The 14,968-nt window shown below is 38.3% G+C and overlaps 1 pseudogene; it reads right to left on the bottom strand.

Moving 5' to 3' along the window:
- The window catches only part of LOC149256734 (polypyrimidine tract-binding protein homolog 1-like), a 119,728-nt pseudogene that overhangs the window by 26,816 nt on the left and 77,944 nt on the right, over positions 1-14,968 (bottom strand).

Consider the following 14,968-nt stretch of genomic DNA (forward strand, 5'->3'; position numbering starts at 1 on the left):
CGCACTGTGCAATACTCAAAGGGTGCGTCTTACTAGAAAATTCAAGAAAAACCAAAATAAATCTAACCCTAATCTAACCCACCCAAAGACAAAGTCACAGAGCCAAAAACCAGAAAAATAAAGCAATTTTCTCAGAGCAAAGTTCATACAAAGGAAAAGACTTTCACATCAATGGATTCCCCAGCGGAGTCGCCAATTTGTCACACGGAATCAGTCAATAGTGCGGACACAACCGACCTTCCTAGAAGTCTAAGACATTCTAATGACAAACAAAACAAACGAGAGCAATCCTTCTCTAAATATGTATTGCAATATGAGAAATCAAGTGTGTGGCTCTTACCTCTAACCAAACGCTGTTGTAGTAGCTCAGCTTCGTTGATCCGGATGAGCTCCTCCTTTTCTCCAAAACCTGCATTCACCAACAGTCAAACCATTAAATAGCACCTGATTATAACATAAAACAAAGCATATTCAACATATAGACCAAGGAGTACATGAAATAACTCATAAATAACAAGTTATTGAGAAGAATGGACTCATTTGCATTAATAGGTAAAAAAAAGAACAATTACAACCTGAGCCTTGGTGTTGTGCAAGTTCCTCCAGGGTCCTTCAAGAGTTCTCCTTTACTTTGACAAAGCTCACCCACTTCCAAATAGAACAAGCAAAGATGGCAATCTCTCCTCACAAGCTTCTAAATGGGAGTCCTAATTCCTGCAACATCTACCCTTAGAAATGTTTAGCTTTCAACCTCCCCTCCTTCTGGTCCAATGCCTGTATTTATAGTGTTCAAGAGGAAGTTAATCAGGTCCACCATCAATGGGATAATCCCCTCTTTGGATGGGATAGCTCCCTTATTGATGGGATAAGTTCCTCTTTGGTAGGAGTGCATGAACCATCTGGAGGCGCTCAATACACATCGAACAACCTTCTAGAATGCTCTAGAAATGACCACAAGTAACTTTTTAAAGATGAAACTTGCGCATTTTAACCTTTACAGGGGGACGCACTTGCCCCTTTACATACAGAGCGTCCAAAGACGCAGCTTTTGTGAACATTGGGTGCCTACCCGCAGGTAAGGTTGAGAGAACCTGCGTCCCCAGAGATAAATACATTTATAAAGACTTTCTCTCTTTTTGGAGTTTGACATGGAGATCAGAGGCATAAGACTTGCCTAAGAGGATAGCATGACTGTTGATAGAGCCATACTAACTGTAAATAGTCATGGTGACATTTTTTAGTGTAACAATTCCCCCAAGCTTCATTACATTCACCAGACTACTCATGGTTATCAGGTGGATGGAATGAAGGTTCAATTGATATCGTTGATGCAAATAGACCATTTAGGGATGATGATTGTCTTGGAGCTATGCTTGGACCTGGAAATGAAAGCTAGTCAACAGTGACAATTTTGTCTTCATGTGAGAAACACATCACTCGGAAGAGTGTTGAAACAATAGCTTCCATGTTATAAACATAGTCACATCCAAGGAGTAAATTGTAATATAACGGTCCTGGGACTATCATCACATTCAGGTGAACGATTTTCCCTCTCAAAGTGATTAGTAACTTAAGAAAGATCCCTAACGGTCAACTGGTTCCTTTGTTAAAGCCTAACAGATTCTATGTAACAAGCATAAGTGGTGGCGAACCAAGTGCTTTCCAAATAGTTGAGGAAAGGATACTCACTGATGCACCTTCATCTATAATAGTGCTAGACATGATCATTTTAAAAACTTGTACTATGATTCGGAAAGGTACATAAGAAGGAAGGCGGGATCTTTCCAGTTGATTCCAATCAAAGGAAGTGACTAGAATACTTGGAGGGGGTACCGAATAAATGGGAGAATTGACCCCTTGAGTTACAAGAACTAGAGGGTTTTCCTCCTATCTTGATGGAACATGCGGATTTCCCCCAAGTTCATTAGAATTTGAAGTAACAAAAAGAATTTGAACGGTATCATTTTCACTCTCTTCAGGAAAGGTACGATTAGCTGAAGGTGAAATTGGGTCAGCTATTACCTCGACCTATTGACTTTGGTTGGGTATAGACTCATAAGATTCACTTTCAGAGAGAGTGGTTTTGACCGATGGTTGATTTAAGTCAGTCGGATTTTCAACTAGTGAAGGACTTAGGGAGAGTTTCTTGTAACCAGGTGAGAGTCGCTGCGGTGAAGCAGGACGGTTATCCAACACTCTTTTGGCTTCATCCAAGAAGGGACAAAGGTGAAGGGAATGGTTACCTTCACATAACTTACATGGAAACTTAACCTTTCTCCTCTATCCATGACCTTTACTATCACTAGTTGAAGGTGTGTTACCAACATGATCACCAGAAGTTAATGACACAAGATGGTGTGAACAGGGAGACCATTCTCTCAAGATTTGAGGAAAGCAAGAACAATCTCGATGAAAATGGTCTCCCGTGCAAATTATGCGCTGAAATTTGGGTTTGGGAATTTTAATGGGCAGATTTCCATCAGATAATGCATTCAAAGAAATGGTTGCTTTGTTGCACCTTTGTTGAATTAGCTTCTTCTTCTTCTTCTCCTTCCCTTTCTTCTTCTTCTCAACCACCTAGTTACTAGTATCACTACTTTCACCAAGCGAAGAGGAAGAAGGGGAAGGAGAAACAAACGAGGAAGAAGGCGAGGGGTTAACCTCAGGATCAACTAGAGGTTGATTCATTTACGGAGAAATTACGGCTTTTTGAAACACAGAGTAGGCCAATGGTAAGTCCTAGAAGGGATAATGTAGCCATATAAGGAGCACCAATATTTCCAAAAGAAGGAAAAAGACCAGGATTCCCTTCAAAAGTGATTTCTTGATTGGTGGACTCTACATTTGTCTCCATATATCTCAACCTAAGATAAACTAAGGAATAGGGATGTTATTCCCAATTCAATTAATTTTAATGATGCTTTGACACAACTTTTCTTTTTCAGTTTTTAAAAGTCGAGAAAAAGCTAAAGATGACTCTAGTCTCCTTTGATTTTTAATGAGCCTGAAAGGACAAGTGCTCAGATGGACCTTTTCTTTTAAAGAGTTGAAAAGGAATGAAAGTAACTATTGAAAATCTAGACAGAGGGATTACCAAACCAATCGCAAAACTGCAATATACACCTTGGTGATAAATTAAAGAGAAATTACCAAGGACTTATGTATGACAATCAATCTTCCCGAATGCTATGTTCAGTGCATTGCGATCAATAAGACGACGGACTCAACTTCCTATGGATAAAGGATTTAAGCCTATTGTGGTCTCCCAATATATACGCGACGATACAGGGAGCACAAGTCCGTGCTAGCACTTGTCGTATCAAGGAGGAGGAATCACCCAACCTTCAATGAAAATGATAGCCACTAGTTTTAACGACGCCAGAACACGTCTCTAGCCTAGACCTTTAGATATGTTGCGTTAAGTTCCAAAGCATTGTTAGGTTCATTGAAATTTATTTTAAAGTTGATCTTGTTTAGAGTTTTCCTTTCAATGGTTCACCGTGTGATGATGATTTGAAATTCCTAAAATGCAATCTACAATGATAAACAATCTTTGTTTATTTTGAGCAATGAAAATCCTAGCTACTAGGGAAAGAAGATTACAATTCTTTCAAACAAAGAGCAAAGAGCACACACTAGTGCATTTACCTAAACCATCTTTTCGCACACAAACCAAAAAAATTGCTAAATGCAAATGCAGGTATTTTTTTCGTTCTCCTTAATGTGAAAAATGCCAAAAAGGAAAACTAAATGTAGCAAAGATCTGAAATACTTCACTCAAAGCGACATTTTTGACAATTTCTTCTTCAAAAGAGAAAGGAAGACTCCACGAAACTTTTCAATTTTGAATTAAAAAAAGTGCTTTTGAAACTTCAAATATAAACAAATCAAACCAAATACATGAAGAAAAGTTCAATTGATTATCAAGGGAAGGAAGAATCCATGACACTTCTCTTTTAAATTGACACAAAACGACAATTACGACACTTTTGTATCAAAGAGACAAATCAATTTAAACAACTTTTTGACAAAAGATTGCAAATGATGAAGAAAAACACCAAAAAAATTCACTAATCCTAATCTAATGGAGGCTTATATATGTGATGCAAGTAGGCTTCAGTAAGGAGGCATTGTTCATAAGCAGCAAAAACAACTAAACAAAACTGAAAACAAGGTCAAAAACCCTCAATTTCTAGAATGGAAAAAAAGTTCAGTTAGTCATCGCCCCTGGGCTTCACAGAAACAGGAATGCATCACACTTACTACACTTGGGAGGTGTGATGCATACTGGGTTACAGTGGAAGACAGTGCGATGGTCCAGGGAGCGCAACTGAAATGGGTTTTGGCTCAGAGCCATGATGTGTGGCCTGTGTAGTTTTCTTCCTCACGGTTTAGCAATTGGTCTGAGCTGCCTTGAATAGTGCTGGCCTAGTTTTCATTACCTGACCATTTATTTTAGCTAAGCGCATCAGATCTGCAACTAGGCATTGTATTCCTACCTGCGGCCTATCAAAGTCTGTGCACTGGTATAACAGTGCTGTGATTTACCATTATTCCCTGACAAAACTATGAATTTAGACTGTTGGGCTTCCATATACACCACTGGCCTCCATACGCTGCCCTCTTCACACCGCTGGTCTCATAGACATTTTAGATTCTCTTGTAACTCTTATTTTCTGCCCATATTGCAGCACTGACACCTCCCTGAACTGGTAACAACGTTCTCTATGTTTTTCTAAATGTTGTATATATGTTGGATCTGTAATCTGACATTGGATTTACGTTTGGAAGGTGAAACGGTTATCAAATTGTGAACGACTTTGAAGCGTTATCTGACCTTTTCTGATATCCTGTGTAAACAACACTGCTTTGTTGAGTCTGTCCACATGGCTATCTGATTCTTCTCCTTCACATGATCTGGAATCTGTAGATCCATATTCGAACAGTAGCAGCCTTAAGTTATTGTTAATAGGCATATAGTTTTTCAATGAGGGCCTGCGGAAATGGTGTGACTTGAGGGGAGATGCTTGATAGGGCACTGCCCGAAAGCCTCCATATTTTCTGCTGCTCCTGCGTATTGAACTCCTAAACAAAAAAAAAAAAATCGGTTCATATTCTTATGCAATGTTGAGAGTTGCGCCTATCAGTAATCCTCTGCGCCCTTTTCTGGTTGAATAATATTAATTTTGCTGAATACACTGTATGATTTGTTGCGTTGGTGTATTTGAAGACTGGTATGCGTGGTTATTTTGGTTATAATAATTGATATGCGTGGAGGTGTGGAGACTAACCGTGATAGTACTCTTGGTGCTCTTCTTTCACATATATATACACTTGTGTTGCGATACGTTGCTCTCGGCGCTGAAATGAATCGATAGTTCGTGACCTGTGTTGCGATACCTATGGTTCATTTGAAGTGGTGGAACAGTTTGCAGTATATACACGGTGCGTATGATGGTCCCTTGGATGAATGTATTGCGTGATTGGATAATTAATTTGTCTCTGGCTATCATAGTAGTGGCAATATCCAAATATTGTATTAATGCCTGAAATCCTCCATTCTTCTAAAATATTGCAATTTTCTGAACTCTACCAAAAGCTGAAAATACCGTATTTAAAACATCAACTGTCACTGCATATTGCATATTTTCAATGGATGCAAGAAGAACATTACTCTCTAGCTCCCTTCTTTTCCTACAGTAAACTGCCCAGCTCCATCTATAGCAGAGGGGTTCACAGGAAGGTTTGGATTTGTGTAGTCTCTGCTGCGATGACTTTGAAATTTGACATTTAAGTTAGTGTGAGAAGAAAACGATATCCGCATATGGCATGAAGCTACATGTTTTGGAAGGAAATATCTTGGTATGCTTCCTCCATCCAAGGCACTTCTTGCAGAAGCAGTAGTATCGGCATCACTAAATTGCACCAGTGCCTGAAAACCTGCAGTCTTCTCGAATGTAGCAATCTTATGCACGAACCCAAATACAAGCACGTCTACGCCTCTGGCTAAGTAATGTACATAATTTCTACGCACATCGTCAGTGTATGTATCGGTAGCCTACATGTATGAATCCTACCATGCGCAGGACAGTGAAAATATTTGTTATTTATACGGGAACAGAAGCAACAATTTGCAGAGTCCACCTATATTAACAATAAAGTTTGAATCTACCATAACGCATTGAATTTTATGTGGGGCATTGGATATCAAAGTCTTTTTAATGATTTTTGGTGGCATTTCTCATCTTATACTGAAGACAAAGCAACCGAGAGCTTTTAATATCATTGCCACAAGAGGAATTTGTTTTCTGGTATGTGTGAGTCATGTGTCATATCAGTTTTTGGTGATTAATTGGTAGTCATATCAGCGGTTGGTGAATTTATGCTGTGAAACCCTTGTAAATTGCAATATTGAATTGGTTTATATATGCGCATTGGTCATTTTAGTGTGACTCCATATACTGTGCGTTGGTTGTTTTGGGCTATATCTGGTATTTGTATTTTGAAGACAGAGTATTATATGATGCATGAATTAACTACTGGGCATATGCGTGTGTCTGAATAGTTCTGGAAGATCATCATTTTCACACCACAGCAAGCAATTTGTAGTTTATGAGATTATGTACAACTCTTTCTCTAGCGATCTGTAATCCCACAATTGCAGCTGCTCCACATGCTATCATCAATAGTTACAAGAATGTATTAGCAGTCGCTATTGAATTTGACTATTCTTTTCCACTGGCCGAGAAAGTGAAGGAGTATTTGAAAGATCCAATTCAATTTAAAGTTGCTGCTTGTTCAATTTACTTGTTCCTATTGTGCAGTTTGGGCATAAATTTATGTGCAACAAACAAATTTGTTTTTCTCAACAGATTCTAATGAGAAGATTGCTTTAATTGTTGGGGTGATATCAACATTATATGCACCAGATTGTCTGCTATTTGTTGCAAGCATTGTGATTATTTAGGGTACATTTTCACTCCAAAACAAGTTTGTAGTGGTGCATTTCTATTGAGAAAAAATGGCTACAATTACTGAAGTATTAGAGTTCACGAAAACTCTTATACAATCCACTATTGATGACACATTACAAATCAGCAAAGGCTCTCTCTCAAAAATTCAGACATGTCTACAAAATGCACAGGAAAATATTGAGCTTTTGCAGCTGGAAACAAAGCTACAGCAGGAAGAATTATAGAAGTGGAGTCATCATTCTGAATCTGTTTCTGTTCAGAATATTGAAACAGACTCCCATAAATAGCGAAACAATAATGTTACAGTTCATTCAAATAAAGCAGCAGTTGTACATGCAGATGCAGAAACTCAGTCTACACTTCCCAAGCCCATCATTAGACCTTGGGAACAGCTTGTCCACAACCAGCACAGAACTGGTCTTGGATATGACAAGGACTTTTCCTTTCATATTCCAGACTATGCCAAGCCCATTCAGTTTCAGAGTGTTGGATTCATTCATGATAGTTCACCTCCTCCTTATGACAGTTCAGCTTCAACTGTTCCAGATTCTGCCCCTCTTCCACAACAACAACAACAACAAGAGATTGTGAAATGCCAACACTGTGACTGAGTTGGCCATCTGAAAGATCATTGTTATGATCTTCATCCATGTAAGCACTATCATAAAACTAGTCATTCTTCAAACAGATGCTTCAAAAACAAACGTCCTGCAAGAACAAAGATGCATCTTGGATGGATCGCTTCTTGGAAATGGGCATCAACAACCAAGAAGATATTCCAAACACATGTCAGAACTTGTTCCAGAGTATTAAACAATCTTGCAGCTGAGTTTTCTCCATCATCTCACCTTGTATCTGATAGGGGGGGAAATGATGGTCATCTACAAGCTTCAAAGCCACATCAAGCGAGCCTGAGCCACAACCTGCCACACCAGTTTCAGAGTTGTAGCCAGAGACAAAGATGCCCCTGAACATGCCTTCAGTTGGCAATCTGGGACACTTCCTCTAGCAGAAGACTTCAACTTCTTGCCAGTTTTGGAAGAATTCCAGGAACAAAATTGAGAACACTTCCTCTAGCAGAAGACTCCAGCTTCTTTCCAGTTTTGGAAGAGTTCTAGGAATTGCATTAGCATTCCAGAGTTTTTAGTCATCCTTAAACCATCACAGGTTGAGACTTCCCTTTTCAGGTTGAAGTTTTAACTTTTATGCATGGTGAGACCTCCCTTTTATGGTTGAAGGTTTTCCTCTTTAAAACAATAGGATCACTTCCTCTAGCAGAAAACTTCGGTTTCTTGCCAGTTTTGGAAGAGTTCCGGGAACTGCACTAAGGGTTCCAGTGTTGGTGGTCATCCTTAAACCACCGCCCTTTTTACCAACATTTCATAGAGAGCATTTAGCCTAGTGCTGCCATGCATTTTTGCACATTTTGTATTACAGCTCTCTTCTTGGACTCATACATAACCCTTCGGATTAAGGGGGGGAATGTTGGACACCTAATCCTCAATGGGTTAGTGTGGAAGCTGAATAGACCAAAGCAGTCCAAGAGACCTTGGGATGTGAAATCCAACGGTCACAACAATGTACTATAAATGTATATCAGTTGTTAATAAAAATTGTACTCACATGATTTATCTTTCCTATTTTATGTTTCCCATGTGTGTTTAACAGTTAGGTTCCAAAGCACTTTTATGTTCATTGAATTTATTTTACAGTTGATCCTTCTTAAGAAGTTTTCCTTTAAGTTTCACCACATGATATAGATATACAATTCCCAAAATGCAATCTAAGATGATAAACAATCATTTAATCTTATTTTTGCAATGAAAATCCTAGCTACTAAGGAAAGAGAAGCAAGATTCTTTCAACATAGAGCAAAGAGCACACACTAGATGCACTATCCTAAATCAAAATCAACAAGAAGTCTAAATGGAAATGCACATGCATGTATTTTTTTTTCTACTTTCTTAATGTGTAAATGACAAAAATAATGCTAAGTACAAATTTGAATTATCTTTTCAAAGCGACAGTACTAACAATTTTCTCTTCAAAAGACGAAAGGAAGATAATGACGACACTTTGCGATTTTGAATTGAAAACTGTTTTTAACACTTGAAAAACTATTAATTCAAATCAAATACAAGAGTAACAGTGTAATCGACCATCAATAATAGTAGGATTCTTTTTTTTTATTATTGAAAATGACACTTGCGACACTTCCAAATCAAAAGACGACAGTTTGATTAAGCTACTTCTTTGTAAAAGAGATCTGTAAATGGCGAACAATACATAAAAACATTCACAATTCTTTGTACAATGGAGGCAGAATAATGGAAAGGAAGGGAGTTTCCACAATGGTATATTGATCACAGACAGCAAAACTCCTGAATAAAGCTGAAGAGGGTGAAGAAAGAACAAAAATCTGGAGGCAGAATTATCCTTATCTAATCATCACACCTGTAACATAGGGAAACAGGGATGCATCTCACCTACTGCACATGAGAGGTGCGATGCATCCAGATTTCCTAGAAGAGAAGGTGCGATGGTATAGGGACGAGACTTTAACTTGGTTTTTGGTCACAATTTGCAGCTTAGTTCAAGGATTTATGCCGAGATAATGACAGTCAGTAAATACAAATCATAGGGGCTGAGATAATGAGGTTACTTGAGCCACCACTAGGGAAATTAGGATGTTTGAAAATTGATTGTTCAGTTTATAAACAAAACCCGGAGATAGACTGAAGTCGCATTGATCTACTTTGCACTTGCATAGCAAATGCAGTTCGAAGGCTAGTTGGCTTAACTTCAGGCTTCGTCTATAGTTTATAAAGCAAAAAAATATAGACAAGAAAACAATCTATTCACTCCCCAGTGGAGTCACCATTTTGTTATCGGGAAATCTAGTGTCCATTCAGAGCTGCTAGTCCCACTAAGACGGGTAGCTATCTTAGAAACAAACAAACTAAACTTACTTTCGTTTTCCTTTATGAGAAGTAGATGGAAGAGAAGTAGAGTACCAACCTCAATCTTTCGCTTGGCTCCTTGCTTGTTTCCTCTACCCTCTGACAGATCTCTGCCACTCCTTCCTTCCTTACGCCACTTCAAAGAGCACCTATAAAGTCAAAGCAGCATAATACCATCAAAGTATAGAGATCTACAATCATAAACAATATAGGACTAGATATATATTGACCACACAAATGCATATATCATCAAACATACAAGAATGTGGAGGAAAACTCAAATAGCTTTATTGATAGAAAGAGTAGAAGAGAGGATTACAACCCATTGATCTAACCCAGCGTCATCCTCCCAGCATGAAAGCCCTTCTTCACCTCATGAAAAGCTTAGATCACCCAACACTATGATGTTCCACCAAGAAACCAACAACGCTTCCTTACAAAATACAAGGTTCCAGCCTCCGAATCTCTGGGATGAGGGATCCATATATAGATGTTTGCAGGGGGGTGAGTCAGCTTCTGGGATTTTGATTAGTGTCCTCTCTCTGATAGTTCTTGGTTCCACTTGGAGATTCATGATCTCTTACTCATCCCTAGGCGAATTCAGAGAGGCAAGTGTCACAGGAGAAGTTTCTGGAAGATTCCATGATCATCCACCTTGCAAACTGTCTCTACCATTTGTCTACTCTCGCCCATCACACCCTACAGAAGGGATTTTCGGTATGCATCGCACTTTTTGCATGTGGCAGGTGAGATGCATCGCACCCTTAGCACTGAGCAGTCTGTATGGTCCAATTCTGAGTAGTTTCCCTTGGAGAACTTCTGGGAGATGATGTAATCAGCTGACCTTGTTCTTTTAGGGTATGAAACAAAACTTTTAGGGACTCAGAAGCCCTTGGTTTATGGACATATATGATTGGGGTTGCAGCACCCAAATATGTCTATAACAACTATGGAGCAGATAGCTGATATTTTCATAGAACCTCTTCCTCAAGAGGCATTTGAACATCTTCGTCAAAAGATGGGGGTTATCTCTTTAGCATCACTCAATTTCATTCATAAAGAGGTTGTAGGACAGGGGGAGTAGTTCTACAGGGGGAGCAGTTTGACAGGAGGAGTCTGTATGCATTCCTTTGCCATTGATGTCAAAGTGGGAGAGCAAAATAATATCGCCATCAATAAAAAAGGGAGAGATTTTTGACATAGATTGTCATTGATGTCAATATGGCAATATTCGAGGAGCTAGAGGTAGCAAACAGAGCCATCGGAGAAGAAAATAGAGCCATCGGAGGAGAAAACAAAGATATCAGGAGAAATATGCCACAGAATACACTATCTGGAGCTATCAGAGCCATCGGAGGAAGTAAACAGAGCTATCGAGAGCTATCGGAGCAAAGTATGGCAAAGAATGCTAAAGAATACACTATCGAGAGCTATCAGGAGTAATATAGTGTATATGCATGAAAATACACTATAGGAGGCGGAAGACTTAGTTATATTGCAAATACACTATCGGAGGTGGAAGATCTAGTTATATTGCAAATACACTATCGAAGGTGGAAGACTTAGTTATATTGCTAATACACTATAGGAGGCGTAAGACTTAGTTATATTGCAAAAACACTATCGGAGGTGGAAGATCTAGTTATATTGCAAATACACTATCGAAGGTGGAAGACTTAGTTATATTGCTAATACACTATCAGAGGCAGAAGACTTAGTTATAGTGGAATACATCATCGAAATGGAGAAGTAGATATATATAGATATATATATGTATATATATATATATATATATATATATATATATATATATATATATATATATATATATATATATATATATATATATATATATATATATATAGATATAGATATATTGGCGATATGATAATCGGAAGTTCGGTTATGTGCCATCACCCCAAACCCCCAACAACGACATATATGTGAGGACCCGACGGAACATATAAGTTCGTGTGCATAAATAGTGAAGTCTGCCAAAAGTGTTCTGACGCATGTTTTTAGTGTATTTTAGATTTTCGGGCTCTAAGCCTTTGTTTATGGGAAAACTAGTGTCTTGTCAAACAACTAGCCCTTTAGGTTTGGCAGCTACCCTAGAAACAATAGTTTAAAGAAATTCAATGATTTCTTCTATGTGTAACAGATAAGAGAAAGATAATGGAACACCCCAGCAAAATGGGGTAGTTGAAAGAAGAAACCGAACAGTTCAAGAAATGGCAAGAACAATGTTATTAGCAGCAGACTTGCAGCCAAAATTCTGGAGAGAAGCAGTTGGGACAGCTATCTATACCTTGAATCAAACTCAATTAAGACCAAATTGTGAAAAAATTCTTTATGAATTATGGAAAGGAAAACTTGCTTTAGTAAAGTACTTTAAGATCTTTGGTAACAAGTGCTTCATAAAAAACAATGATGGCTCACCAAGAAAGTTTGATTCTCGGGTTGATGAAGGGATATTCCTTGGATACTCTACACGGAGCAAAGGCTACAAGTGCTACAATTTTCGACTAAGGAAAATAGTGGAAAGAATTGATGTAAATATTGATGAAGACCTTCCAGAAAAAGAAATTGAAGAACATGAAGATGATCCTCTTATTGAAGAAGAAGAACCTGAAGAAGAAGAAATAGATTAGGAAGAAGAAGAAGAGGAAAAAGAACAACCTCATACCCCTTCAAAGATGAAGTTTCTCCAAAAATATCATCCAGAAGATAAGATTATTGGCAATAGAGATGAAGGGATGCAAACCCAAAGAATGATGATAATTACACCAAATAGAAACATTATTGCTTTTCTATCCATGATAGAACCAAAACATTTTCACAAGCAAGTAAGGATCCTCATTGGGTAAAAGTCATGGAAGAAGAAATGTCCAAAATTGAGAAGAACGATACATGGGAGCTGGTACCTCATCCAAAAGACAAAAACATAATAGGAACCAAGTGGGTATTCAAAAATAAAATGAATGAATATGGACAAGTTATCAGAAACAAGGCAAGGCTTGTTTGCAAAGGCTATTCACAAATTGAAGGAATTGACTTTGAAGAAACATTTGCACCAGTAGATCCTATGGAAGCTATCAAGATGTTCTTGACATTTTCTTGCTCAAAAGGATTCAAAATCTATGAAATGGACGTAAAATCAGCATTTCTAAATGGGGAACTCAAGGAAGAAGTCTACATGGAGCAACCAAAAGGGTTTGATCTAACGGAAGGAAAAGACTTAGTTTGTAAGCTGAAAAAGGCATTATATGGGTTGAAACAAGCTCCTAGAGCTTGGTATGCAAGATTGGATCACTACCTACAACAACATGGCTTCAAGAACGGAGTGGCAGGAAGTAATCTCTACATAAAGATGGATGAAGGTAAGTTACTAGTCACACTTGTTTATGTTGATGATCTGATTTTTTCTAGCAATAATGATGAAATGAGCCATGAATTTTCTCGAAACACGTCAAGAGAATTCGAGATGTCAATGATAGGAGAGTTATCTCACTTCCTTGGACTACAAGTATCTCAAACTAGAGAATGATTGTTTATATCTCAAGCCAAATATCTTAAAGACATGCTTAAAAGATATGGAATGGAAGATTGTGCACCGATGAGCACACCTATGACTACAAATTTCAAATTGAGCAAAAATTATGACTCCCTTCCAGTAGATGCAACTCATTACAGGTCAATAATTGGATCCCTTCTGTACTTAACTGCTACAAGACCCGACATAATGCAGGCAGTAGGAATGGTGGGAAGATATCAATTTGCCCCTAAAAATCCCCATTTGTTAGCTGTAAAATGAATTCTCAGGTATTTGAAAGGAACTCCTGGTTTCGGTATTTGGTACCCGAAGAGCTCAACACTGACTGTAACTGCATACACCGATGCTAATTGGGCCGGAAGTGTAGATGATCGAAAAAGTACGAGGGGAAATACATTCTTTCTTAGAGGCTGTTTAGTAGCTTGGCTTAGCAAAAAATAGACATCAATATCATTATCCACAGCTGAAGCCGAGTATATAGCTACAACAGACTATTGTACTCAAATACTATGGATGAAGGAAGCTCTAAAAGATGTCAACATAGGTACAGATCAACCGATTACCATCTGTTGTGATAACACAAATGCTATCAGTGTCAACAAAAATCCAGTGATGCACTCAAAGACCAAACATATACCAATCAAGTATCATTTCCTTTGTGAACAAGTAGTTGAACAAAAAATCATCTTAGAACATATCAGTACTATGGAGCAGATAGATGATATTTTCATAGAACCTCTTCCTCGAGAGGCATTTGAACATCTTCGTCAAAAGATGGGGGTTATCTCTTTAGCATCACTCAAGTTCATTCATAAAGAGGTTGTAGCACAGGGGGAGTAGTTCTACAGGGGGAGCAGTTCAAGAGGGGGAGTCCGTCTGCATTCCCTTGCCATTGATGTCAAATTGGGAGAGCAAAAGAATATTGCCATCAATAAAAAAGCGAGAGATTTTTGACATAGATTGTCATTGATGTCAATATGGCAATATTCAAGGAGCTAGAGGAAGCAAACAAAGCCATCGGAGAAGAAAATAGAGCCATCGGAGGAGCAAACAGAGATATCGAGAGCAATATGCCATAGAATACACTATCAAGAGCTATCAGAGCCATCGAAGGAAGCAAACAGAGCTATCAGGAGCTATCGGAGCAAAGTATGGCAAAGAATGCCAAAGAATACACTATCGGGAGCTATCAGGAGCAATATAGTGTATATGCATGCAAATACACTATCGCAGGCAGAAGACTTAGTTATATTGCAAATACACTATCGGAGGTGGAAGACGTAGTTATATTGCAAATACACTATCGGAGGTGGAAGACTTAGTTATAGTGGAATACAGCATCAGAACATAGAAGTATATATATATATATATATATATATATATAGATATATATATCACTGATATATATATCGGTGATATGATAATCGGCGGTTTGGTTATGTGCCATCACCCAAAACCCCCGACAACAACATATATGTGCA

The sequence above is a fragment of the Pinus tabuliformis genome, chromosome 7, assembly GCF_031772625.1.
Source record: "Pinus tabuliformis cultivar Carrire ecotype Pingquan chromosome 7, CPIR1, whole genome shotgun sequence".
NCBI lineage: Eukaryota > Viridiplantae > Streptophyta > Pinopsida > Pinales > Pinaceae > Pinus > Pinus tabuliformis.